This window comes from Equus caballus, chromosome 7, assembly GCF_041296265.1.
Source record: "Equus caballus isolate H_3958 breed thoroughbred chromosome 7, TB-T2T, whole genome shotgun sequence".
NCBI lineage: Eukaryota > Metazoa > Chordata > Mammalia > Perissodactyla > Equidae > Equus > Equus caballus.
In genome coordinates this window covers 89,579,582-89,605,203 of record NC_091690.1, presented here as the reverse complement: position 1 = coordinate 89,605,203, position 25,622 = coordinate 89,579,582, and the positions used below count along the sequence as shown (strand labels likewise).

General features: G+C 49.3%; 1 long non-coding RNA gene across 3 annotated transcripts in view; it reads right to left on the bottom strand.

Annotated features, from left to right (window-relative positions):
• Window positions 1-1,029: 1,029 nt before the first annotated feature.
• Window positions 1,030-25,622, bottom strand: part of LOC111771870 (uncharacterized) — a 25,746-nt gene continuing 1,153 nt past the window's right edge. Inside the window, exons 2-5 of one of the 3 annotated variants that reach the window (XR_002805762.2) lie at window positions 21,620-21,729; window positions 20,015-20,150; window positions 15,592-15,871; window positions 10,933-11,235 (exon numbers count right to left, since the gene is read on the bottom strand). This is a non-coding gene — a long non-coding RNA (uncharacterized lncRNA). Of the gene's footprint in view, window positions 1,477-10,932; window positions 11,236-14,072; window positions 14,460-15,591; window positions 15,872-20,014; window positions 20,151-21,619; window positions 21,730-25,622 lie in introns of those variants that run through there. The other 2 variants (XR_011441178.1, XR_002805649.2) reach the window with 2 other exon arrangements.

Below are 25,622 nucleotides of genomic sequence, written 5' to 3'. Positions count from 1 at the left end.
AGCCGTGAGTCAGAGGCTGCCCTCAGTTCCCTGTCCAGGAGGTCTCTCCATGGCGCATCTCACAGCACGGAGGCTTGCTTCATCAGAGAGAGCCAGAGGGCAAGGGGGAGAGCAAGCAGGGAAGGCACTGTCTTTTGTGACCTAATCAGAAGCGGCGTTCCAACACTTTGGCTGTATTCTATTTCTCGGAAGTGAGTCATTAGGTCCAGCCCACACTCAAGAGTTGGGAACCACACAAGGCTGTGGCTACAGGAGTCATGGCTGTCACACACCTTCACCCACCCTCCCAAGGGCAAGCTCCAGGACAGCAGGAACCTCACCTGCCTTGTCCTCCTCCCCACCCCGGTGCCTGACACATGGCGGATGTTCAGTATATGTTTTTAGATGGATGAACGAGGTAAACCATAAGCTCTATGAGCTCCCAGTACCGCGCGGGAGAATACCTGCTTGTCAGATGAATGAATCAACGATCTGAAGGCCCCTTGGCGAACATCTGACATTGTCACTCTTAAAGATAAATTTAGTAGATTGAGTGATTTCGTGGGTGCCACGAAAACTTGAGTTTCCAGGCCAAATTACCCATAAATCCAGTTTTCCAACCATGTGCTCATGAAGCCGTTTTCAAGATGCTTAAATAACTTAGGAATCCCTCTGGAAGACAGTGGCAAGAGAACCTATTGCTGCTAGAGAAAGGGATGGAAGGCAGACCTCTATCCTCTCGCCAGGCCGAGGCAGGGGCTCCAGAGAGTTTAAATTTGCATAATTGTCTCCCCTCTACTGGCTGCCCTCCCTGCCGAGGCTGAGGCCTCAGAGATGCTTTTCCGAATGACAAGTATATTGTCAACACAGATCAGATCCAAGCGCCAGGCCCACTGATTGGCAGGCCTATTAAATCACAAATATGGCCCCAAATGAGCAACTTTGGGGACCTGCTGGAGGAGGCTGGTGAGGACATGTTCTCCCCGCCCCCACCCACCAGGACTGTTAATTGCGAAGCGGAGCTTCCATAAATTATATCAAAAACAGATACACAGTTCGAGCTGTGTTTATTAAAGAAATAGCAAATGGCACGATGCCAGCGTGGATGAGCTTTGCCGTAATCAGTGTATTTATTTCACCGAAAAAAAGCCTGTCTGGGCTTCTTGTAAGCCTGATAAACTCATTATGCCAAGTTTCATAGAACTGAGGCTTTTCTATATGTTAATTCACTTTAGTAAATAATTATTCTGTTTGGCTGAGGGAATGTGCGTCTCTATCACTTAATAATGGGGACGGTTATTGCATGTGATTAATAGGACTCATAAATGAATACTGAGAGCGTAATAAAGAGGGTCGGTGGGGAGGTGGGAAGATGCTCCCCCTGTCCTCGCAGAGTTAGGGACTCCGTGCTTGAAACAGGAGAAATGCCTTTCTTCTCAGTCTGAGATCCCATTCTGGTGCGTGGCACGCGTCTCTTTGAAATGCGCCTCTGTGTACCTGCAGGAAAGAGGGAAGTGAGGGAGACATCGAGAGAAGACCTGGAGAGAAAAAGAGACGCAAGAACTTGGGCGGCTGGTTCTTCCAGGCTGGGACGCCCAGATTCCCATCTGAGCCCCAGCCTGCCCCTCCAGTGATGACGGCGGCGTTTTCACCAATCCTCAGTGAAATGAGAAAAATAAAGAACAATGTAGTGGCTTTTCCAGAGTCAAAATGTACCCAAATTTTTTCAAAATTTTGGGATTTTCTTTCATCCAGTTGAAGGGTTAAAAATGTGCCTTTGTGAAATAAGGACATCTTTCTCCATCTCCTTTCTTGGAAATATGAAAGGCTGCCAACTTTTGATCTCTTCCCTCTAATGTTTTTTGGCATTTTTAGCTAAGAAATGTACCAGTGTGAAACCCCAAAGTCTTAGAACCTGTGCTTTGGACCAGGGCCCTTTGGCCTCCAGGGCGAGGCCATCCTGGGGTCAGACCTCCACATCTGAGTTTTCTGGGCTGCTTCCTTGTTTATTAAATGGTGAAACTGATTAACCTATGTATTAATGCAGCAACTCAAAAATATTGAGCATCTAACTATGCGAGCTCTATTCTTAGCACTGATGATAAAACAATTGATGTATTTTAGTAAATAATTAACCCATTTAGGCGAAAAGTATTACCCCTATAGATGTAGACGTTTGCTGTATGTGACTAAGGCAACAACTACAATGCCTAGTTCTTAGCAAGGGATCAGATAGCGTGTGTTGACTGAGTGAATGAATGTACTGCACATGGTTGTTATAACAGACAAGAAGTTTCTTCACATATTTCAATAGTGTTGTTGTCATTGTTCCTGCCAGGAAATGGACCTTTCAGGCTCAGCCAGGGCCAGCCGGGAAGCCCTAAGTTATTGATGCCAACAGGGAGATATGTGCACCAGTGCCCCATTATCGTCCCAGACATGCTGGCCACTCAGCTCCCCCAAACGCACAGCAAGGACCCCTTCCCATTGTCTCCTCGTGGCCTACTTCCCCTCGGGCCACCCCCAAGCCCCAACCTGCTCTCCGAGCCCTGCTGTCCGGATCCAGACACCAGCCTGTCTCAGCCCTGACCTCTCCTGGCCCGCCCACCCCACCTGCTCTGGCCAGTGGGTCCACACCAGCCTCAAGCTGCTCCCCCCAGCCCCCGCCCAGCTGGGCTCTGCCTCCACACCGGGACACAGCAGCTTGCACAGAGGTTTCTGGGGCTGGGGCTGCTTCTTGCCAAACGTGCCTCGTCTCTCCAAGGACCCAGTGAACCTAATAAAGTGCCAGTCCTGACGCGTCGTGGGCGCCAGCGAGCTCGGCCAGGACCCCCTCTCCTGAGAACAGGGCACACCTAGAAGCCGCAGAGGGAAAGCTTCAAAATGCAGGAATTCATCCAACAGGCAGAGCACTGAGTGGACAGCAATGAAAAGCAGGCGGAACTCCCTGCCCCAGGATGCTTAATTTCTAGTAGACAGAAACAAATACATCTACAATATAATGCCAGGGAGTGACCAGTGTGATGAAGAAAAACAAAACAGGACAAGGGGTAAGGTGGCAGAGAGGGCCTCTCTGAGGAGGTGACATTTGAAGAGCATGGCTCAACGCCTGAGAGAAAGGTATTTCATGCCACAGGAACAGCAAGTGCAAAGGCCCTGAGGCCCACACTAGCTGCAATGTTTTAGACATGGCAAAAATGCCAATGTAGCAAGTCCTGGAGGGGCTGGAGAGTGGCGGGAGAGAGGATAAGGGGCAGCTGGCTCACGTGGCATCTAGAAGAGAATTGTGAGGACTCTGGATCTATTCTGAGTATTTAAAGAACTAAATAAGAAATTTTCTGATAAATCAAAAGCAAGGGGAGGCTCAAGCCGAGGCCTGGCCTGGCCAACTGCATAGTCATGAAATAGGTAGCCTGTCTTCAGAGAATTCCTTCCAGCCTCTTCTTCCTCCTGGACCCTCTGGCCCCCCCAACACCCTTCCTACATCCCGCCCCCCCCACCAAGGTCTCTCATTCCCACTACTTATTTGGTCACTGACCCATCAAAAAACAATCCTGAGCACGGGCGACTGCCGTCACATGCCGTTCCTCAGATGAAGACAACCAGAAGGCAGCCTGGTTTGGTAGAGGCAGTACCAGACGTGGGATCAGAGGAACCTAGTCCAGCTTTGCCATTTAATAGCTGTGTGGCCTCACATAAGTTATTTAACCTCTCTGGGCTGTCTTTGTCTTTCAGTGACAACTATAATAACTGCTCTGCTGACCTCATGTGGTGGTGAGGATCCCCCATTGTGCCTGCCTCAGGTAAACTGTAGAGTACTGTGCCCTGCCAACTGCTCATGCCAAGCTGATTGTAATCACCAACGCTGAGCATGCCTGTAGGCTCTGGCCCTGGCAGCTAAATGCCTCAGTAAACACCATCCTTCCTGCCGTTCCTGTCCTGGCCCCGGGGCTGTCTCATCCCCGCTCCCTCCTTCAGACTCCCCTGCCCTCACTGTGTCTCAGCACTCCGGGAAATGCTGACCTTTGAGATTTCAAAGGTCCCGGGGAACACGTATGACGCGTAGGGCACAGCTCCGTGTCTGACACAGCCGGCACTGTGCTGGGACCCCCTGAGACTCGTATCCCAACAGCTTCACCCACAGACGCACACACACACACAGTCAAGCGGGCCCTTGATCACGCCCCTGCCCTCTGCTCAGCTGATCAGCTGATCCATGCGGGGGGATGGTGGAGAGTCATTTCTTTATTCATTCATTCATTCATTCGGTCAGTCAGTCAGTCAGTCAGTCAGTCATCAAACATTCCTCTAGAGGCTTCTCTGTGCCAGCCTGTGTGCTAGGCCAGAAGGCTCCATTAGCGAATGAGCCCGCCCCAGCCCCAGCCTATGGGGAGCTTCCTCAAATAGTATGGCTTTCCAGCTGCAGTCAGTTTACCATCACTCAGGGAGTTACGGTGGGGGGGTGCCGGGGCTGCATCCATCTGAGGGCTCAAGGTGGCTAGGACTCCTCTGAGGAAACGTCTGCATCACCTCCCTTGAGGACTCTGTTTGCCAGTTTGTGGAGCGGCCTATGGGACAAACGGCCTTTCCCCATAGAAGTGGCCACCCCTGCGGCGGGCAGCAGACAGCAAGCCAGGTGAGCAGGGGTCCCATCCTGGCTCCACCGGGCCGGGCCACTGTAGCACTTCCGACACAGCCTTCTGCTCTCTGGGGCTCGGGGCTCCCCGTGCTCACAGGAAAGGCTGCAGAAGCCAACCTTTCTTGCGACCTTCAGTTGTCCTGGCACATCCTTGTGACTTGCCCTGTCCACCCCTTCCATCTTCAATCCACTTGATTCTACTTCACAGTTACTCACACAGCGCCTAGTGTGAGCTGGGAAATGGTCTAAGTGTGTTATAGGCATTGGCCCACTTCACCGTCTACGCAGCCTTACGAAGTGGCTCGATTTACACTAAGGAAACTGCAGCACGGAGGTACTCGCCTCTCGGCCCACAGCCATCAGGGGCCGAACTGGGAACCAGTGCAGGCCATCTGGCTTCAGACTTCATTCTCTCAACTGTTACAGGATGCTACTTCTCTTAATATTTTTCTTTAAGCCAATTCACTTTTTTATGTCAATTTCTTTTCTTAAAAAAGCTTCATATCATGGCTATCAATTGAAAACCTATATGACTTGCCATAAATAGAAGAGACACATTAAAATGCATAAATTTAACACTCAGTATTTCTCCATGTGACTGCTAGGATCATCTCGCACCAGGGGACACGCAGGGACATCTGGAGGGGACGTGCTAATGGCCTTTCCCGCCCCATGGCACTGTGATTGTCTGTCGTTTCCAGGGATCTACAGGCTTCCCGGGGAGGAGCTTGGGGGCAGACAGCCTTTCCCCCTCTCTGACCCTCCTTACAGCCCATGGGAGTGCCCCTCAGCCACACACACTGTGAGGGCTTCCAGGCAATTCAGCTGCCAGCAGCCTGGGACTTCGATGGCTCCCTTGCCTCCTCCCCTGTGGGTGACGGACGCATCCACTCGGGCTGGCAACACCCCAGTTCACGGCTTTCTTTGCTCTCTGCTTTCTCAAAAGACAACCCTCTGGAGGCATGTCCAATCTCCCGCTGGAGCAGTGGACAACTCTCCCCTGTCCCTGGTCCCCGGGGGCCCTTGAGGGAACGCCAGCAGCGACTACAGGTGCAGGGCTGGGTGCCAGCATGGCTGCGTGGGCCCCTGCCAGAGAGGGATTCCAGGATGACGGCGTTAACCACACCTCTGCAGCCGCAGCATCTCATAGACGGCGTTTCTCCCACCCCTCGCCCCCTGCCCCGGTGTCAGGCTCTGTGCATAAAACCCGGGGTTTTCTTGTGTTGACGGTGGAAGGGAGGAAAAGCAGGGAACTGATGGCACAGGAAGCAATGGTCCCCCACTGGACCAGGTGAACGGTTTTCTTTAGCTCAGAGTACAAATTCACTTGGGGAAGATGGAATTGTTTGGGGAACCAGATTCTGTGAATGCCAGTGATCAGCACTGCTCGTGGTGCCCAGCTGGCCATCGCTCAGAGGGTGTAGCTGAGTCACAGAGATAAGAGAAGTTGACTTGGAACCCCCCAAAATCAAGTCTGAGCCCTGTCTCTACCACCTGGATAAGTGTGTATGTGAACTTGGGCAAGCCATTTAACCTCTTTTGGCCTCCATTTCTTCATCGCTAAAATGGGGATAATATCCTTAGTGTGCCCAGCTCAAGGCCATGGTGGGGACTGAGGGAGATAGTGGCTCCAGTGTGTCCTGGAAGCAACAGGACGAGGAGCTAAGCAGCATCACTGGTGACCCCACCCTCGGCCTTGGGGCAAGGGTGGTTGGCGTCAGGTTTCCCTCTCAAAACAAGGTCATGGTCCTGCCCACCTCTGTGGCTGTAATGATTTGTCAAACGAGGCGTTGTTTATATAACCATTTAGAACCAGACTCTCAGGAGGGCAGCATGCCAAGGAAATGAAGCCTTGGCTTAAGCAGGGTTGAAAATATTTTCAAACTCTTCACTTTGTTCTGGAATGAAACATAGGTGTGATTCCATTGTAACTCGTTTACCAAGTGAGATGTGGCTTGTAGGGCGGGGCACAGGGAGACAACTGTAATTTGGTGGGAAATTCCAATAGACGGCAGATGCTGGGGTTAAGTTTAGGTTCTAAGCAGGATGGTTGGCCCTAGTTTGGGCTTAGGGTCTGTTCCATTTGGGGTTCCCTGGCCTTTTGTAACTGGGTGTGGCTGAGCAAGTGACAATCATCACACTGTGATTTTCAGATGTTGTAAGTCAGTGTCCACTTGACGGATGGCACTCACATCTGGCTGTAACCACTAAGAGAATGAGCTGGCAGAACCACTTACCCAAACACACAGGGAGCATCCACCCACTGCTTCATTCATTCACTCATTCATTCATTCAACCAACATTTATTAAACATCTACTGTGCCAGGCCCCCTCCCTAACGCTGGGAAAATGAAGATAAGACTTAGCCTCTGATCTCAAGAAGCTCATGGTCAGGTGAGAAATGAGCCTATAGAGAAGGAAATTACAGTGTAGCAGGTCAACAGCTATTGTCAAGGCCTATACACAGAACGGGACAAGGACAAAGACTTGAGGCAGCAGTGCAGGCCAGGGAAGTCTTCATGGAGGAGGTGGCCCCTGGTCTGGACCTCAGAAGATGAGTAGCAGTTCATTAGCTAAATGACACTTAGCAGCATTCTGATTTTTACTTATTTACTAGCAGACTGTCACTTTCTATACAAGTGTGCACACACACACACACACACAGGCCACGAGAACATCAGCCCCATGGGGCAGGAACTCGTCTTGCTCACTGCTACGTCCCCAGGACCTAGAACAATAAACGGCACATGTTCATTAAACGAGGGACAGGAAGGAGGAGTTCCAGTCAAAGAGCCACGGCACGTTCTAAGTGATCATGAAGAGCAAGCAAGTTAGAAAGGATGGAGGAGAGAGCTTCCACTGATGGAGGTAGGGCAGTCCTGTGGCCAGCTCGGAGCAGGCAGTGGACAGAGTGTTTGCAAAGAAGGAAGTTACCTGACAAGAAACAGAGGGACGCAGCTGAGGCTTTCCAAGTGGCTGCATTTTTTAGAAGGGTCCAGGTACCCCCTCCACCCCACTCCCACACATACTCAGTTTGTGCACTAAATTTGCCTGGAAATTGGCGGCAGAGGAGGCTGCCACCAGCTGTGGGGCAAGAGCGTTAATCAATGAGAAAAATGGAGCAAAAAAAGGACTGTTGACACCGCACATAATCCTTCCTCCCGTGACAAGCCAAGGCCCTGGGACAGGCTCAGGTGACAGCCTCAGAGCTGAGAAGGCCATTTGTGTACAACTGCCACTTGGAACAGTAGCGACATGAGCAAATCAAGTTCATTTCTGACTCTATGGGATTAGGATAGGAAGCCTGTGACAATGCAGCGGCCGTGACTTGGAGGGGAAACAAAAAGACTAAACCTTAATACCACACTTACCACCTAGGACTGAGCCAGAAAGATAATCAGGGCATTTGGTTCGCAAGTGTCAAATAGCAAAGTAGTGTCTGACCTTGCCAAGGGGTATGGATTGCACCATGAGGACGTGTGAGCCACTGTGAGCTCAATTTGCACAGGGTGAGAGCAGGAGGTGAAGGAGGGAGCAAGGCTGGGTTGGGGGGGCAGCCGGCACAGATGTTGTCGCCCAGATGGCTGCAGACAAAAAGTCAGGACTTGCCTAACCATTCAAAGCACAGAACGACTCCTGAGAAGACTCATTTACTGCAGCTTCGAGAAAGATGCAGAGAGGAGCAAAAAGGAGGGACGAGGATAGCAGGCGATGGTTCTGCTCACGGAGGCAGGCAGAAAACAAGTCGGTGCAGAGAGAGTGGCCAAAAGTCACTTGTTCAGCGGACACCGAGAGAGGTGGGACGCTGAGAGGAGGGGAAGCATCGATGAACTTGCAGATTTCACCAAGCGAGAACCAGCCTGCTAAGCAAATGAGGTCCCCTCACCCCACCTCGTTCTTTAGACGGTCACTGGCCCCTGGCTGGCAGGACCCAACAGCCCTCCAAACCCCACATCTTACACCGGAGACAGCGGTGCTGTGGCGGGAAGGGCACCGTGGGCAGCTGAAAGGTCTTCCTCTCACTAGAGGCCAGTCACCTGGGCCTCTCAGCTGCAAGGTCCTCGTGGGTAAAAGGGGAACCTTGAGGCTGGTGTCACACGACTGCTGTGCAGATTGAATAGGAGCTGTGAGAACGCACTGGAAACGTGAGTCGTTTGTCTGTATTTTTTACAGCAAAGGCCCTGAGGTCCCGAGAGGTGAGGTGATTTCAGACCAAGAAATCAGCCAGTGGAGAGCAGGACCTGAATCCCGACGCCTCTTCCAGCGCTTTCTACTCACCCACGCCCACCAGCATCACCCCACAGGGGCACGTCTTGTCTCCTCAGCAACATTCTCCAGGACGAGGACTGTGTGCTCCCCACGGCTCGTGGTGCTTAACAACAACAGCCACGTGTGCAGCTCTTACAGCGTGTTGGGCTTTGTTCTAAGCAATTTTCCTGCACTAACTCATTTAATCTGTTTATCAATTCTATGAGGTAAAGTATTACTAGTATCGTCTCCATCATTACAGATGAGGAAACTGAGGCACGGGTTAAGAAACTGACCCAAGATCTCCCAGCCAGTGATCTCCCAGCTGATGGTATTTCTTTCTGAACCGAGGCCATCCGACCAGAAGGCTCTTCTCTGACCACTACGAGCAGAAGCACTGGTGTCAGACAGAGCTGGCTGTGTCCCCCAGGGCAGCCTGGCACCATGCTTGTACACGCCTGCGACTCAGTCTAATTGTGGTTGCCGGGGACCTGAAGAAAATGCTGTGATAAAATAATTCGCCACATGCAGCCTGGTGCTGTCTTCCTGCAATCGGGACAACCCGGAAGCACTTCCATCCTTTCTTCCTCTCACAAAGGACTCAAGGAAATTTGTCCTGAAATGTGATGGACAGTCACAAAGGACATTAACAAACTAGGAGAAACCTTCAACCTTGCCACGAGTCAAAAAACACAAGTTAGATTAGATACTCTCTTCACCTATCAAATTAAAAAAAATTTTCTTAAATGATAATATCTAATGTTGGCAGAAATGGAACGAAAACAGGCATTCTTACACCCTGCTAGTAACCGTGCACACTGACCGTACTTCTCTGGAAAACACTGTGGCTGACTACGATCGATTCTTGTTATCCCGAGTAGTTAAGTTTCATGAAGTCACCGTGAACACTGAATTACGAATTCTGAACCACTGATCCTGGGAGAAGCACACACTGGGAGCCTCTGCTCACAACATTGTTGTCAGCTGATCAATACATACCTTGTTTTGCATGCGTTTCTATTTAAAGACACTTTATTTAATATACTGTATATTGTTGGTTCATTAACATTGAACCCATAGTCAACGGGACTATAATCCAGGCCTGAAAGAAGTTTATCAAACATATTTCCTCTGTAAGGCACATCGCAGCCTCCTTGTGCTTAGAAACACTGGACAGCGCTTCAGCACAATGCTTGGGGGCTGTTTTAAGCAGCAAAATCACCAACAAAAAGGACCAAAATGCAAAAAGCATGGCCCTGAGTCGACTTCGAAGAGGACACTTGTTCACAGAGTAGCTGAAACAAGAAGGCAGAGCTGGCCTTGTTCCGATTCAGCTGGGAACAAGCGTGACGGGCACCTCACGTGTCCCCGCTCTGCGCAGGTCAGCGGCTGATCGCAGAAGCCGTGATCTGGAGGCCACAAGTAAGTGTCAGCAAGTCGGTGAATTTGCAAATACAGGATCCAAGAAAAATGCGGACCAACTGTGTCTATATGAAGACCCTAAAAAGCTCACCCCCGTTGAAAGGGACAGGTGACACAATCTAGAACCGATTTCACAAGCGCCTTTGGAACTGGTCCTGTTTCAGGAGAAAAAGATGCATCTGAGCCACAGAATCACTGCTTTATTTTTCTCCACCACAGAAATCACCATCGGACTTACCACTTGTTTTACTTGTTCATTCATCATCTCTCCCCACACAAACTAAGAGGAGGGGATTTTTATCACTTTTTTTAATCCCCCATTCCTAGAAGAGCTAGCACATACCAGGCTCTCAGTAAATATTTGTCGATCGAATGAATGAGTCATGTCGGATACCAGCAGTAGTAATAATGAGAATCAACGCTTTTGCAACACTCACCGCCCTGGGTGCTTTATCCATGTTCCCTCACTGACATCCCACAGCCGTCACAGGTGGGCACTGTTATGCCCATTTCATAGGTGAAGGCACCAAGGCACAGAGAGATGATGCAATTTAATTACGGTCAACCAGCTAGCAAGAGATGGAGCTGCCATAAAGCCCAGCTTTTCTGACTCCATAGCTACCATACTGATGCTTCTCGAACCATCTGTGATGAAGGACTGGTTGGTTTTTATTTTTTCTTGGTCCATCACAGACTGACAATAGAAAAGTGAAATGGGAAAAAAATGATAAAACACCATATGTGCTTGGATGTCACAGCAACATCAGTTTTTAAACACTGTCAGTGTTTGTCCTTCTCTCGCCACAGCTGGTGGAAACAGTTCAGTCCAGATGCACCCTGCGCAGCTCTGCACCAAAAGAACGGAACGTTCCAGAGCCCCAGGTGGTCTGGGGCCCGGTGGTGAGGCTCCAGGAGGAGAGCTCGTAAGCCCTTCTACCTGCAGGGAACTAGAAAATGTCACAAATCAGCTTTCCTTCCTTTTACCCTCTACAGCTCTGGGAGGTGAGAGGTGGGTTTTCTCGCCCCTAATTTTTGGATAAGAAAACCTGCTTTTCCCTCTGCCCGGAATGCCCTTCCCCTGGGCTCTTCACCGGGTCAGCTCCTTGTCAGCCTTGGGGTCTCTACTCAACATCACTTCCTGAGAGTGGCCTCCCCAACCCCTATGCAAACAGCACCTCTGACCCTCTCCAGTACCACACCCTAAGTCTTTCCATCACAGCACTCATCACTGTCAGAAGCTGTCTTTTCATCCATTTGTTTACTTGTTTACTTTCTCTCCCCCCTCTTTGTGACAAACTCCAGGAGGGCAGAAACCTCCCCAGTTCATGCGTCTCTCCCCAGCACAGAGTTAGGCTCCCTGAAGGATTTGTTGAATGAATGCCGAAGAAAACAGAAACCCAGATTAATCAAACAGCTTACTTAAAGCCAAAATCTAGTAAGTGCAGGAGCTGGAAATCTAATCCATTCAGTCGTTCAACAGGTGATATTTACGTGTCTCCTTCTCAGAGTCACTCATCACACTGGGCACTGGGGTTGCAGTGACGGGCGAGGGAGGCAAGGTCCCCATCCTGCTGGGGCTCACAGGGCTCAATTCTGAACCCAGGGGTCCTCCTCTGCCTTTCTGGCCCTCTCCAGATTCTTTCATCTGCACGTGCTTTTCTGCCTATGAACACTTCCTCACAAACAATTGTTATCTCGTAAGCAGGGATGATCACTATACCTGTTTTGGGGTTTGCCAGGTAAAATACAGCTACATCTGAATTGCTAATAAACAATGAGTAACTCTTGAGGATAAGTAGGTCCCAGGCAATACTCAGGACATACTTCTACTAAGAAATTATTCATTGTTATCTGAAATTCAAATTTAACTAGATGTTCTATTTTTTTTCTCTCTTTTCTTTTTTTCCTCTAACTCTGGTACTGCTACGCATTTTGCAGATGAGGAAATTGAGGCTCAGTGAGAACAAGCGATGTAAGTGACCTGCCAGTTGGAGAGCCAGAACTAGCCTAACCTGCTGACCGACAATTAGCTAATCCTCATTCTCTTACAGACCCTGGGCTCCTGTGCCTAAGCAGATTCCTACCTGGCTGTCATGCCCATGTACTCTGAGGATTACCTTGCAGTTGAAATGTCTCCTTGGCCTCCAGCAAGGAAGCAGTTTCCATATCTATATTTAATCATTTTTAGTAAATTTTTTTCTGATCATAAAAATACATACCTGCAATATATAGTCACACAATGGAATACTACACACCAATGAAAAAGAATAGACTTCCACTTACGTAAACACAGCAACAGAACAGATTGGTGAGTTTTTGTGTATTTATACACATCAACTTAAAGAATATTATTGAACAAGAGTCCAGACACAAAAGAGGACATCCTGTATGATTCCATTTATATGAAGTTCAAAAGCAGGCAAAACTAAGCCATGGTGATGGAGTGGCTCCTGCGGGGGGGTGGAGGATCCTGGGAAGGGACTCGAGGGAGATTTTGGGGTCTTGGTAATGTGGATCTTGATCTGAGTGAAGATTCTGCATGTGTATAAATATATGAATCCAAGCTGTTCATTTAAGATTTGTATTTTTCCATTTGTAGGTTTTATTCAATGAAAAACGGAAGACAAGCATGAAAATTAATACCTGTTCATTCTAAAAAATAAATAAAGTACACACAGTATTTAAAAGAAAAAAAAATTGGTAGTCCCACCACTGGGAGATACCACAATTAACATCTTAGAGGATGTCCTTCCGGATCTTTTCCCAATAGCATTACCTTTTCACGAGCATTTCCTAAGAACGGAACCGGGACCTAGAACCACTCACTGGAGGTGCTAGTTTATGCAGGAGTCTGAGTTCCCTGGACGTCTTTCTCTTACCCAGAAAGCCCTGATACGACCAGATTTAATTTGACCATTTTTAGAAGTGCACGGAACAATTAACGGCAAATAAATTGAATTAAAATCAAATTGAATGCAGCCTTTCAATGATATGACTTAGAATTTGATTTTAAGTACCGTAATGAATACGAAATGAAAGCTGGGCCTGGAAGGCTGGAAGGGCTCTTGGGCTTCGTGGGACCCGGAGTGCCACCTGCTGGCCGTGGTCTGCAATGACATCCACCACCCCTTCCTCTGACAGCATGGACTTCCCGCTTGTAAACCCAAAATAGGCTCCCTCTTTTTCTTCCATGCGTTGATATCTCTCTCAAGAGCTTCCCAGACATCTTTGCTCCCCTAGAGCATTACAAAGTTGCTAGCACACAGGAGTAGTTTAATAAATATTTTTTGAATGAATGAATGAATGAAAGGATGGATAGATGGATGGATGATGGATGATGGACGGATGGATGGACAAAAGGACGGAAGGGCAGTCTTGTGCGTCATTGTGAAATGAGAGAATAATCTCTGCCCTTCCCATCTCACAGGCTTTTTTTGCATTTTTTTTGTTTTCTCTTCTCTCGCTTTTGATAAAAATGATGATTTGATACACATAAACATAGTGAAATGATTATTATTTGAGCTAACATGCTATCTCCTCATATAGTCATTTTTTGTGATGAAAGCTCTTGAATTCTACTCTTCGCATATTTCCAGTAACTATACAGTATTATTAACCACAGCCATCGGGCTGGACACTAGCTCTCTAGACTTAAGTCACCCTACATAACCACACTTCCGCCCCCTTTGACCTCATCTCTCCACTCCCCCACCTCCCTGCCCTGGCAACCACCAGCCTGCTCTCTGCTTCTCTGTATTCGACTTTTTTAGACTCCACACAAAAGTGAGTTGTGCAGTTTTCTTCTTTCCTCACAGGATTTTTTTTTTTTTAGGAGAGTGAATAAGATAACCGTTGAGGGAAGCCAGATGGATGTGAAGGATTATGATAACAACCCAACGCCAGGGGGCGGAGGAGTCAAATGGTGACCAGGGTGAGCAGAGAGGCTGCAGAGAAAGGTACTGCGTTAAAAACAGGAGATCAAGCAAACGTGAGGAGTCTTGAGCCAGACACTCACTAGGCAGCTGACAGTTTAGCTCGTTTCCATTTCCTCTTCCTCCTTTAGGACCAGCTCGCTACTCCTTTCCACGGAATCTGAGGAGCTGAGATTCCTGGCCACGGAGAGTTGTCGCTTCCTGGGCTCACTCAGAGGTGAGGTGACGTTCCACGCTCGCTGTCAGTTTTGAAACAGGCAGTGTCACTGTGCTGCGGGTGTGACTTGGCCCGTCACAGCCCTCCTGCGTTAGGAAACATGGTTTCTGAGCCATCACTGTCGGGCTGCCTGATGGCGAGGTGCCCATCTGAGCGTGTCCCCTGTTGACAGCGCTTGACAAGCATCGTGCCGGTCTTGCTTTTAGATGCTGCACAGCAGGAGCTCTGGTCTGCATAACGCGGCACGATGAAGCGGAAAGAGTATGGACAAGGGGGCAGAAAGCTGGGCTCTGCCACCCGCCAGCTAGGGGACCTTGAGCAAGTCGGCTTGCCCTTGCCGGTACGTAAACCATCTCGTTGGGACAGTGCAACAAGATGGTGCCTGGGAAAACGCTTTGTAAACTGAAGTCCTAGACCAAATGAACATCACGCCCCAGATGTGACCTGAGCGAGCCCAAAACCTACAGGGAGGCTCCAATGCATCGATCTCGACCCAGCTTCTACTTAGGAAATGCGGTCCCATCTTAGCATCTCTGTCACAATCTTATTTCACATTAGCTTGTGGCCCACTAAGACCCATCCCCTACTGGCTTTTTTGAATATGGACTGTACCCTTTCAAGTATCATCCACTGTTTGTTTGGGCAACCGGTTTTTTGAAACTAGAGGTAGACTTTGTGTTATTTTGCACTAGGTAAATTCAATCTCATTGCTCTGGCCCATCTACATAGGCTGTTAAAATGTTCCCAGGGGCCGGCCTGGTGGCGCAGCGGTTAAGTGCGCACATTCCCCTTTGGCGGCCCGGGATCCGCCGGTTTGGATCCCGGGCGCGGACATGGCACAGCTCATCAAGCCATGCTGTGGCAGGTGTCCCACATATAAAGCAGGGGAAGATGGGCACAGATGTTAGCTCAGGGCTAGTCTTCCTCAGCAAAAAAGGAGGATTGGCAGATGTTAGCTCAGGACTGATCTTCCTTAAAAAAAAAAAGCTTCCAGCCCTACCTTGGTCATTGCGTATGTTCTCCCTGCGCTGACCGGATGACAGGCACACATTTCAACAGTGTGCAATTCATGCATCCATTCATTCACTATGCAGTTACTGAGTACCTACTATTCCCTAGGGACTATGTTAGGAGCCAGGAGACAGAGGGCATACCTGAGAGAGGGTGGCGAGTGCTGTAGAAGAGGCATGCTGGCTGCCATGGGCTCAGGGAGCAGGTGTCTGATTGCTGTCAGCAGCAGTGGGAAGGTGTCCAAGTCAAGAGACGTGGCAGAGGCCAAAAGGCCTTCTCCCCTTCTTTCCTAGCACACCACTGGACTATACTTTCCAGCTCCGATGATTCTCGGTGCTTCCGCATCGCGACCTGGGCCGATGAAGTGGTGAAGTCCATTCTGATGGGCCTCTCCTGGCTTCCTCTGCCTTCCCAGCAAAGAAACTGCAGGGGGCAAAGGCCAGCCAGCTCTTAGCCCTCTGTCCTCATCGCCTCACCCCCATCCCCTTGCCAGCACACACGTTCACTCTGCAAATGTCGTAGAGCCCCTCCTCTGGGCCAGGACTGTAATAGGCTCCGCTGCCTTCTCTTAAATCCTTTCTGAGCTCACAGTCTCCACCATGGGGTGCAGGTGCCTTCCCCACGTGGTGGATCCCTTCCCCAGCCCTTTCCTCCAGGCCAAGATCAAGGTCTGAGCCTCTGCATCCCTGCAGCCCCGGCTTATTTCTCCCAGGCACTACGTAACAGTACCAAGGGAGGGAACGGGCGAGGAGTCAGGGCCACCTGTCCTCTTGGTCTCCCCGTTAGCAGAGCACTGTAGTGAGAGACCTGGAATGAGGGCAAGGAGACACAGACTCGAGTCGCAGAGCTGCGACCAACTGACTCTGTGACTCTAGATATGGCCCTGGGGGCTTCGTTGTCAAATCAGCTGATAGACCAGAAGATCTTTGAGTTCTCACTCAGCTCTAATATTCTGATTCTTTCCATGCTAATCCCCAAATCCTGGATGAACCCTCCACCCTCTTCTAACCTAGCTTTATAGAGGAATAAAAAATTTTACAAAAAGAGACAAAAGGAAGGGAAAAGAGTTTTGCCAGCCTTCCTTATAATGAAGCATCTGCTGGCAACAGGCGGCCCACAGCTGGAAAACAATTGCTAAGGGTTATAACTTCAGAACATCCCAAGTCTTCCTTGCCCCTAACCTGATTTTTCTCAGGCCCAGCCTAATCTTGTCCAGACTCAAGCTCCACGCTAATTGTCAAGACCGGTTTGAATTACTCATGGAATGTCTACACTGGGGTGGTTCGGGACATATTCTTTGCACATGTATTCACCCCTCCACTTTTGCAGGAACTCAGTAATGAGCTGTCTGGATAGGCGAGGCCCTCTGCTTTCTTGGGCCTCTGTTTCTTCACCTCTGCAGGCAAGGAAGGCTGCTCCTCCCAGCTCCAGAATGTCTTTAGTTCTCTGATTGCAGGCGCCTCAGCCTGAGATTCCACAAGCAGCAAACCACATAGACACAAAAAAGTGAAGGACGCTGTCTGACAATTAAATGCAAAAGGAATTACGCAATTAGCAAAGGACGCTGCTCACACAACAAGTGAGCCTAATTGCAGCACATGCAAATGTTTGCTAAATTAGATAAATATGGGTTTGCAGTCGCTCTGGTGCACAGATTGAGTTGCAAAGTTAGGGAAAATTAAAAAATTAATTATGAGATGGGGGTGATAAACATAGGGCACGTGCACTAGGCCAATTAGGATTATTAACTGCGTAATCATCTCACGCCAAAAGCGGAGTGTTCAGGAGTCCCACGCCCAGAGTCTGACTACTGGGGAATGAAGTCACCCTGTCACACAGGACACAGAAAATGTGCTTTGTTTTTACATAGCACCTGTCACCCGGGAACCCCAGCACTTGGAGCCAGTTACATTAGCTCACCAATTAGCCCAACGCACATTGCCGAGGTGGGCAAGGCTTCTTGTAATGGCTTAAAGAATTGCTGCATCCTATTTATTCCCAGACCCTCCTGAACGTGCCACAGATGATAAGTCTCTAAGCCCACGGGATAGCTCTTATGAGAGTACACCTGTCAGCTTGCGGGACCTTCCACGGAGAAGAGGCAGGAGTCCCGGAGAGGCAGCCACAGTGAGAGCCTGGTCCTGGAGGCAGACTGCTTGGATCTGAACCCTGGGTCCATCACTCATTCTCTGACAAGTTAGTTCAGCCAGCTGTGCGCTGGTTTCCTCATCTCTGTCACGGGGACCATAACATCTCCTACCTCTTCAGACAGTTGCAAGGATTAAGGGAATTATTACCTATAAAAGGATTAAGACACTGTCTGGCACATAGTAAAAATAAGTGACTGATTTCTCACTATCTGGTTTTCCCTGTTTCAACCAGGCAAGGGTCCCATGTGCGAGGCACAGCTAAGGACCGTGACACACCCATGGGCTCCATCCTCACGCTGGGATTAGAGAGGACACGGCACCTCCATCAGTGCAGTGAAGCAGTAAGTGAGCTGGGCTGTTTAAATGTTACAAAATGCTCAGGGGGGCGTCAGCCCTGCCAGCCAGGGAGAGGAAGCTTCACGGAAGACAGGCCGCATCAGCTGGGCCGGGATGAGATCTTAACAGAGGGGAGGCTGGCTGGAAAGACGTGTGGCATTCTAGGCAGCATTGAGGTCAATCCTGGCTGCAAGGGGAGGGTCTCGATGTTAGGCCCTGGGTACTGACTTTATCCTGTGAGCCACAGAGAGCCCCTGGGATGTTTTAAAAGCAACATTATAGGACAAAGCAGTGTTATAGGAAGATGAATCTGGCAGGGTGAGCAGAGAGGATGGAAAAGGGAAAGACTGGGAGGCTACTGCAAGAACCCAAGTGTGCAGTCATGAGGGTAAGAAGAAAAAGAAATGCAAGGGACACTGGGAAGGACAAATTGACAGGACTCTGTACCCAAGAGGATGTGCAGAACAAGGATAAAGGGGAAGAGGAGGTGACTGTAAGGCTTTGAACTTGAGGAGCAAGGACAGGAAAGGAGGCCTGCTAGTCCACCAAATATCCTGATTCCTACTTACCCAGCACCTTATCCGAACAAAGCTCTACCAGCAGGAGTTCTGAACACGAGCTGGAGGGTCAGACAGCGAGGGGCCCCCACTCCGCTGCCTCCAGCTGTGTTCCCCTCAGCCAGGTCTAACCTCCCAGAGCTTTCCTCATGTGCAGCACAGGGACAATACACCATCCTCCTCAGGGATGCCGTGGAGATTAAGTGAGACAATGTGACAATCACGTTAAGCGCCTGTCCCAGAGGGCGCTCTCCGTAAATGCTGAAGACAGGAAAACCAGTGCCCCAAAGAGAGAATACGGAAAAAGAAATAAGTAACACTCAGCACTAAAATGCTCTTGAACGTGGCCTACGCATGTTTGGTGAATCAGAAGCTCCTTCTGGACCTTGCAGAGCACCAGCATCACCAGCATCCTCTCACCGGCTCGATCCCCACAGAAGCACTGGTTGGCACACATCGGCTCAGGTGAAAGATAAACCAGCTCACTGCATGGATTTTGAGCCACAAGGAGGGAGAGTAGGGAGCAACAATCCCACATCCTGCTGATGGAGTCAGACTGTGAATTTGGGTGAATTTCTCCACTGTTTTCATCAAAGACGCCATCATTTTCCTCCTCTCACCTCTCGGGCAATGCCAGCTTCTGTGTGCCTTTCCTAATTTTCAGTGACAAAGCTTGTGGAGATGACCCCAGGGGCTGCTGATCCGTCAGCCAGTGTGTGGACTTCAAAGCCCTGTTGACCCAGTGGCATACCCTGGGCCGGGGGCCGAGGGGCCTGTCTGCAGTGCTTGAGCTGCACCTGGAGAGCGCACAACCCACAGCAAGGGGACCAAAAGGCCATCCCAGCTCTTGGAGCACTGTTATTCAGTCAATGAAAATTCAACACGCAAAAGCAAACTGGTTCTATCACATGGGCCACTGGAGTTTGAAAATTATAGACCCGAACCTTGGCCTGACCCATTTTCTGTCCTGCAGAGCTCTGCTCACAGCTGGCGTCTCATTGCAGGCAAAATTGCCCTTCAGCAGGACTGTGGTTAGTTTTCAAAAATACCTGGAACCCTGCGAGACAAACTTTTAAGGGTCCAGAAAGACAAAAAGGCAGCAAGCTGTGAAGCGAGGTATTGACCCCACTCTGTCAGACTTCAAAGCCTGTGCTTTTTCCAATTTCCAAGGGAAGCTCAGTGTCAGCACAGAATCATACGATGTTGAGAGATTTAGTAATTAAGTCTGCTCTCCCCATATCACTGAGGAAACAACTGCAGCTCAGAGCAGTTGAGCGACTTGTCTAAGATCACACAGCACATGACAGCTCCTACTGAGGAAATCAACAAGCTAGCAAGAGATTTGATCATATTAATAAGACTATTTCCTTATAACCCAATAGCAATTAATGTTTTCAAACATTGTTTTTTTGCCTATGTTGCCTCGGTCGGTCCCACACCATCAATGAAGTATTTTTATCACAGATGTTACCAGCCCCTTTCACAGAGGAGAAAATTGAGGCTCAAAGAGGTAAGTGGCTTACCCTAGGTCACAGAACTAGCAGGTGCCGCAGCTGGGGCTGGAGCTGGAGTCCTTGTTCTCTAAGCCAGGTGGCAAGTATCAGCTGAATCCAATTCTATGCCTAGCGCTGTGCTCAGAGCAATGAAGACGTTTGTGAGCTGCGAGCAGAGAGACAGGAGAGCAAAGAGCCGGAAGGTCGAAATGTACTAATAAAGCCGATAAACCAGACGGGAAGCCTTAAATTACGATGCACTTACTAATTCTACTAAGAGATAAGAGTATGTTATCTTAGAGTATTTTTCCTCTTAATGGATCTTTCTCAAGCATTTCTATAAATTAAGTCCTAAAAGAAAAAAAATAAAACACGCCTCTAGTTGTAAGTTTTCCAAAGACATTGGACATCCCCCGACAGCTGAGCGTGGCCACGGGGGCACCTGCAGCAGGGGCCGGCAGAGGTGCAAGGGGCAGACGACACAGACTCAGGTGGTCAGGAGGAACCATTTCCTGTCCAAACAACCTGGTTACTGGGACTCTCTTTCCCCAGAGTGATTAAAACCAGAAAAAAATAAAAGCAAAATGAATATTGATTTGTCTACATTTGTTTGGGTTATAATAATATATAATAATAACTATTACTGAGTACTTTCCATCATACGCTTAACGTTGTGCTAAGCACTTTACATCCATTTTTTTCATCTAATCCTCACAACGACACCTCAAGGTGGGAATTTTGATCCCCATTTTAGTGAGGAGGGGAAAGTGAGGCTCAGAGAAGTTAAGTAATTTGCCTAAGGTCACACAGCTGTAACGATGAGGTGGGCTTTGAACCAAGGTCTATTCCACTCCAAAGTCCTAACTTTTATCCACATTCCATCCTCTCTCAAAGAAGATGACTGACTAGAAGCTGCCTCTCCATTCTCCCGACCCTGAGTTTCGCTAAGAAGCAACCATCTATGATATGACACAGATAGGACATTATCATCACAATGATGCCGAGATGACCAGCATCCAAAAAGTTTGGTTAACAAACATCTTTCCTTTCTTTAATAAAAAAGTAATGTCCTTTCATATTATTCAAACTAATTTTAAAACAATTATAAATTTTAATTGCAAAGATTGAATTTGTAAGAAAGTTTAGCTCTATAAACAGCATATGTAGAACTCTCTGTTTTGTGGGCAGATTCAAATACAATTACTCCAACCAACTGCCATACTGAAAAATCCTGGGAGCTTTTACTGAGCATTTCCAATTAAAGCTGAGAGGAGAGCTATCTACTGCTTTTGGAAGATCCTAAGTATTTTGTCAACAAAATTAATTCTGTACATCCTATTCATCTCTTACTGTGAGATGAAGCAGTGCAGTGGGCAGCTAAACGCCACCATAACGTATCTGCGTCTCGTGGGGAATATTAGCTCAAATCAGACCCTGAAAACCGGGGCTTTAAGGGGAATTCACAAGTGCAAAGGAGTTCACAGAAACCTGTGAGAGGCAGAAGCGCCTCTGGTGACCGCCCACCTGTAACCCTATGGGGGAGAGGCCCCAGCCCAACTTAACCGGTCAGAGGCCTGTTCTGTCTCCCCAGCTCCTGAATCTAAGACAACAGAGAGCTGGAGAGGTTTAACCAACCTGCTGAAGCTGACTTTGGCGATTCTTCCAGGAGAAACGAGCTGTCTCCAGGGACCCTGCAGCAGCAGTTTGAGAGACTCAGAAAATCAGACCAAATGAAGGCCATGTCCCTGGGAAAGAAAAAGAGAGGGGGAGAAGGAAGGGTGGTGAGCGAAAGGCGGGCTTTGTCGCCGTGATCCAAGGGCAGCCACTGTGTCCTGTAGCTGGTGCCCAGCACAGTTCCCAGGCTCAGGGCAAGTGACCCACGCATGTAGGCTGAAAGGAATGCACAGAACTTGGGTTCCAGGGAAGAAAAATACCTACAGAAAACTAAAAGAAAAGTACTATAGAGGTAGGACACAGAAAAAAGACATGTTTGCTAAATCAAAGAGCTGCAGAGAAAGGTCACATTTGTAGGAAAAAAATAATTCGACAACAGTAATAATACTCCCAGCAGTTACCACTTTGTGCCAGACACTGTTCTGCTGCTTGACCGACTTCCCAAAGGGCAACGACTTTCCTCTTTCACTCACCTGTGTGCACGAAGCACCTCATTCAGGGCAGTAGACATTCAGGAATCTACGTTAGAGTGAATGAATACGGGAAGCAGAAGCCATGGGCAGGATGTGGAAACAGTACTCAGCTACAGTAAAGAAGCTTTTAAAGAGCTGGTAATTACAAGCTCATTTTTTTTCTAACATTATTGAGCACCAAGTATGTGCCAGGCATTGAACTTGGCCCTGAAGATAAAAAGATTAAAAGATAAGCTATCTTCTGGGCTTGACGAGATGACACACAACACTAGGACCTTATTCAATCATTTATCAAGCCCCCATTCTGGGCCAGGTACCCAGCTGGGCACTGGGGAGAAAGAGAAGGAAGGCCCTCTCCGGCTCTCCAGGAGCTCACAGTGGTGGGGGTGGGGTGTCTGTAACAGAGATGCACACACACGGTTACGACCAGGATGGACATGAGGAATCTGCCTGAAGTGGGTCGGCACAGATAGCCGTCACCAGACTTCTAGCTTCTAGCAAAGGGGAGGTTGGGGATTCTTGCATTGACTGGGACTTTTCCACGTAATAAATTCCTGCCCCCATGCCCAGGAATCTCTATATATACTTTTCTAAAGTTCTGGAACCTGGAAAGATGGGTTCTTCCAATCCACAGATAAGCCCTAAGACTACATGATCCTCAGCTCTATGGCAATTTTAAGATCAGATGACACAGTAATACAATGAGGACAGAACTCAGACTAATTCTACGAAAGGTCCTCAGTATTTTGTGTTCTATCATTGCCAAGCATTTTGAAAATTTAGATGCAGTAATGGCTCGATAAATAGCAGCAAATCTTGCTGCTGCAGCTGAGTCCGGGGCTGCAAATATGCATCCAGGCTCATCAGCTGAGCAGAGTTTCATACAGGAAGTCACAGGAGAGTTGTTGGGGACTTCACACAGCCCGGCTACCACTGTCGCAGTCTCTGACCCAGTCGAGCTCCACATCAGCACAAGCCAGCTCCGGGCTCTCCCACCTCCTGTGTCCCTTGTCATATCCGCCCTCTTTAAACCCTGCCCACATTGGAGCGAGCACGATTCATTTTCAGGCAGAGTAGCCAACTTTAAAGGACCGGGGAGAGCTGAGAGCTGATTGTGAACGAACAGCTGCCCTCCAACCCAGCACAGGGAGATTTGTGCCATTTAAAGCTCTAGACAGCTGTTTTGTGGTGGCTGTGCCTACACGTGCTGCAGAAATAGTACAATCCCGCATTGCCCCACCGGGTCAGGAAGTAGAGCTGGTGAGAGACACACGCGGGAGATGGGGGTGGTGAGAGAGCAAGAGGAAAAGGTCTAGGAGCCCACCAGCCACAGCAACGCCTTCCTTAGCCCCTGGGCCTGCCCCCGTCAGTGGGGGAAGGGCCTGCGCTTTCCACGCCCGCTGTGGGAGGCTCTGGGGATGATGAAAAGGACGAGATTCGGAAATCCTGAATGTTACCTTTGATGTATACCTCAGACGGTGCCCGTCTTTCCCCTGCCTCCCATATCTTTTTTCGTGGCTTAGTGCTGAACCTGTTCGCCAACATCTCGCCCTCCAAGTTGTGTAAGTCATAAGGGGGGCAGCATAGAGCCGAAAAACTGGTCTAACTCCAGAGACAGAGATCACACAGCACAATGAGCAAAAGACCAGAAACGAACACACGAATATTCCCTTGGATTATGTAACCAATCACTAGAAACCATGTTTGATGGGAAAATAGAAAAAGATTTCAAACGAGTCCCCTCATCCTTCCTTCTTGGCTGTGCAGTAAACACGAGTTTTCCATACTCTCATACCTTCCCTTTACACTTCTGCTGAATTTCAAATGGACACTAGGCTGTGTTGAGTAGGATCACTTCAGCTGGCTTCCTTTTTTCATTACTTTACACGAAAGGGTTGTTAAGACTTCAAAACTACACCATTTCACTGCTAATAGCGCCACTTTCCATCAGAGTCAGTGAGTCGGATTATAATTTCACATGCTTCAATAAAATAGGACAATTGGCATTAAAATAAGAATTACACATCCCACTTTTTCTAGGTTTTGTTCTGGTGGGGGAGGGGTTAGACGGTTAAGGGCTGGTCTAAGGTGTCACCAACTCCGTTTCACAGGAACTTTCAAAGGCAGTGGGATGGGATGTATGAACTGGGAGCGGGTACACCTAGATTATAATCCCGACTCTATCGCTAACTTGGCCATCACTTAAACCTTTCTGTGCCTCAGTTTTCTTCTCTGTAAAGTGGGGCACAACTATCCTATGAAGGGAGTAAAGATGGGCACCAGCACAGTGCAGAACATGCTTTCAGCGGAAAGCCCTCACGAGGAAACAGACTCAGCTTCAAGTCCCAGCCCCACCGCCCACCCTGAGACCTGGGGTTTGTTACTTAAAAATGCTCTGCTCCACCTTCTGGTTAACACCTGCGCTGAGTATTAAACGAGATGCCATCTGTGCAGTGTCACCCGAGGTGGCTGCTCCTTGCATTATTTGCCTTACAGGTACCTGGCACTACCTGGGGCATGAATGGCTTTGTAGAACACAGATGTGAACGCATGTCACCGCAGAGTGAACACGGTGGCATCGGACTGGCTGCTTCTGGAAAGAGTCCCTTTAAAGAGGACTCCTGAGCTGCAAAAACTCAAGGTAGGTTGGGCAGAGCTGAATAGGCAGCACTCCTACAAACGCGGGGCGGGGGCGGGGACGGGGGCCGGTGGTGGCAACAAACTATGAAACAGATAGTGGCTAAAGCAGAGCACCAACTGCCCACCCTTATGTTGATGCATTTATAACCACACCTTGCTCCAGAAAAGGTGTCCCAGGGCTCAGTAAGAACCAGCTGCTCAGTGCTGTCGGGGGCGGGAGGTGGGGCCCTCCCCGGTGACCCTCGCTTTATATTTTATCTCTGAGAGCTACGGGTGGCGGCGCCGCGCAGAAGGCCGGCTTTCAGGTCGAAGCGCTTTCTTGGGCAACACTTGCCCGAAGAGGGGCAGGGCCCGCGTCCCGGCTGGCAGCGAGGGGTATACTGGGACACCATGGCGCTAACCGTTCGGGGCCACTACTCTACGTGCGTTCTGCTGGGGGCGGGGGGCGGGGGGAGGGGGGGGTGGGAAGAGCCACTGCTCGCCACCCGGACCCCCGGGCGCTACAGCCTGTCGCAGCCGCACGGAGGTTCTGGCTTCAGTATCTCAGCATCCCCGCCCTGACATCGCATGCGGGAGTCTAAGAATGTCCCGCGCTGCAAGTCAGCACTGCGTGATTCACTGACACATAAGTACCAGACGGGACCGGGGGATCGCGGCCCTGGGCCCTGCTGGAGGTTTAGAGACGCGAGATTACAAAACAGGGGGAACAGCTCAGACCAAACAGTCGAGAGATGGGCGCCCCGGTCTAGGCGCGGTTGGGCAATACATGCGGTCCCGCAAGCCCAGCACAGGTCCTCAGAAAAGGAGAAATGCTCTAAGGCAGAGAACCGCGGAGCAAGCCAACGCGGGCA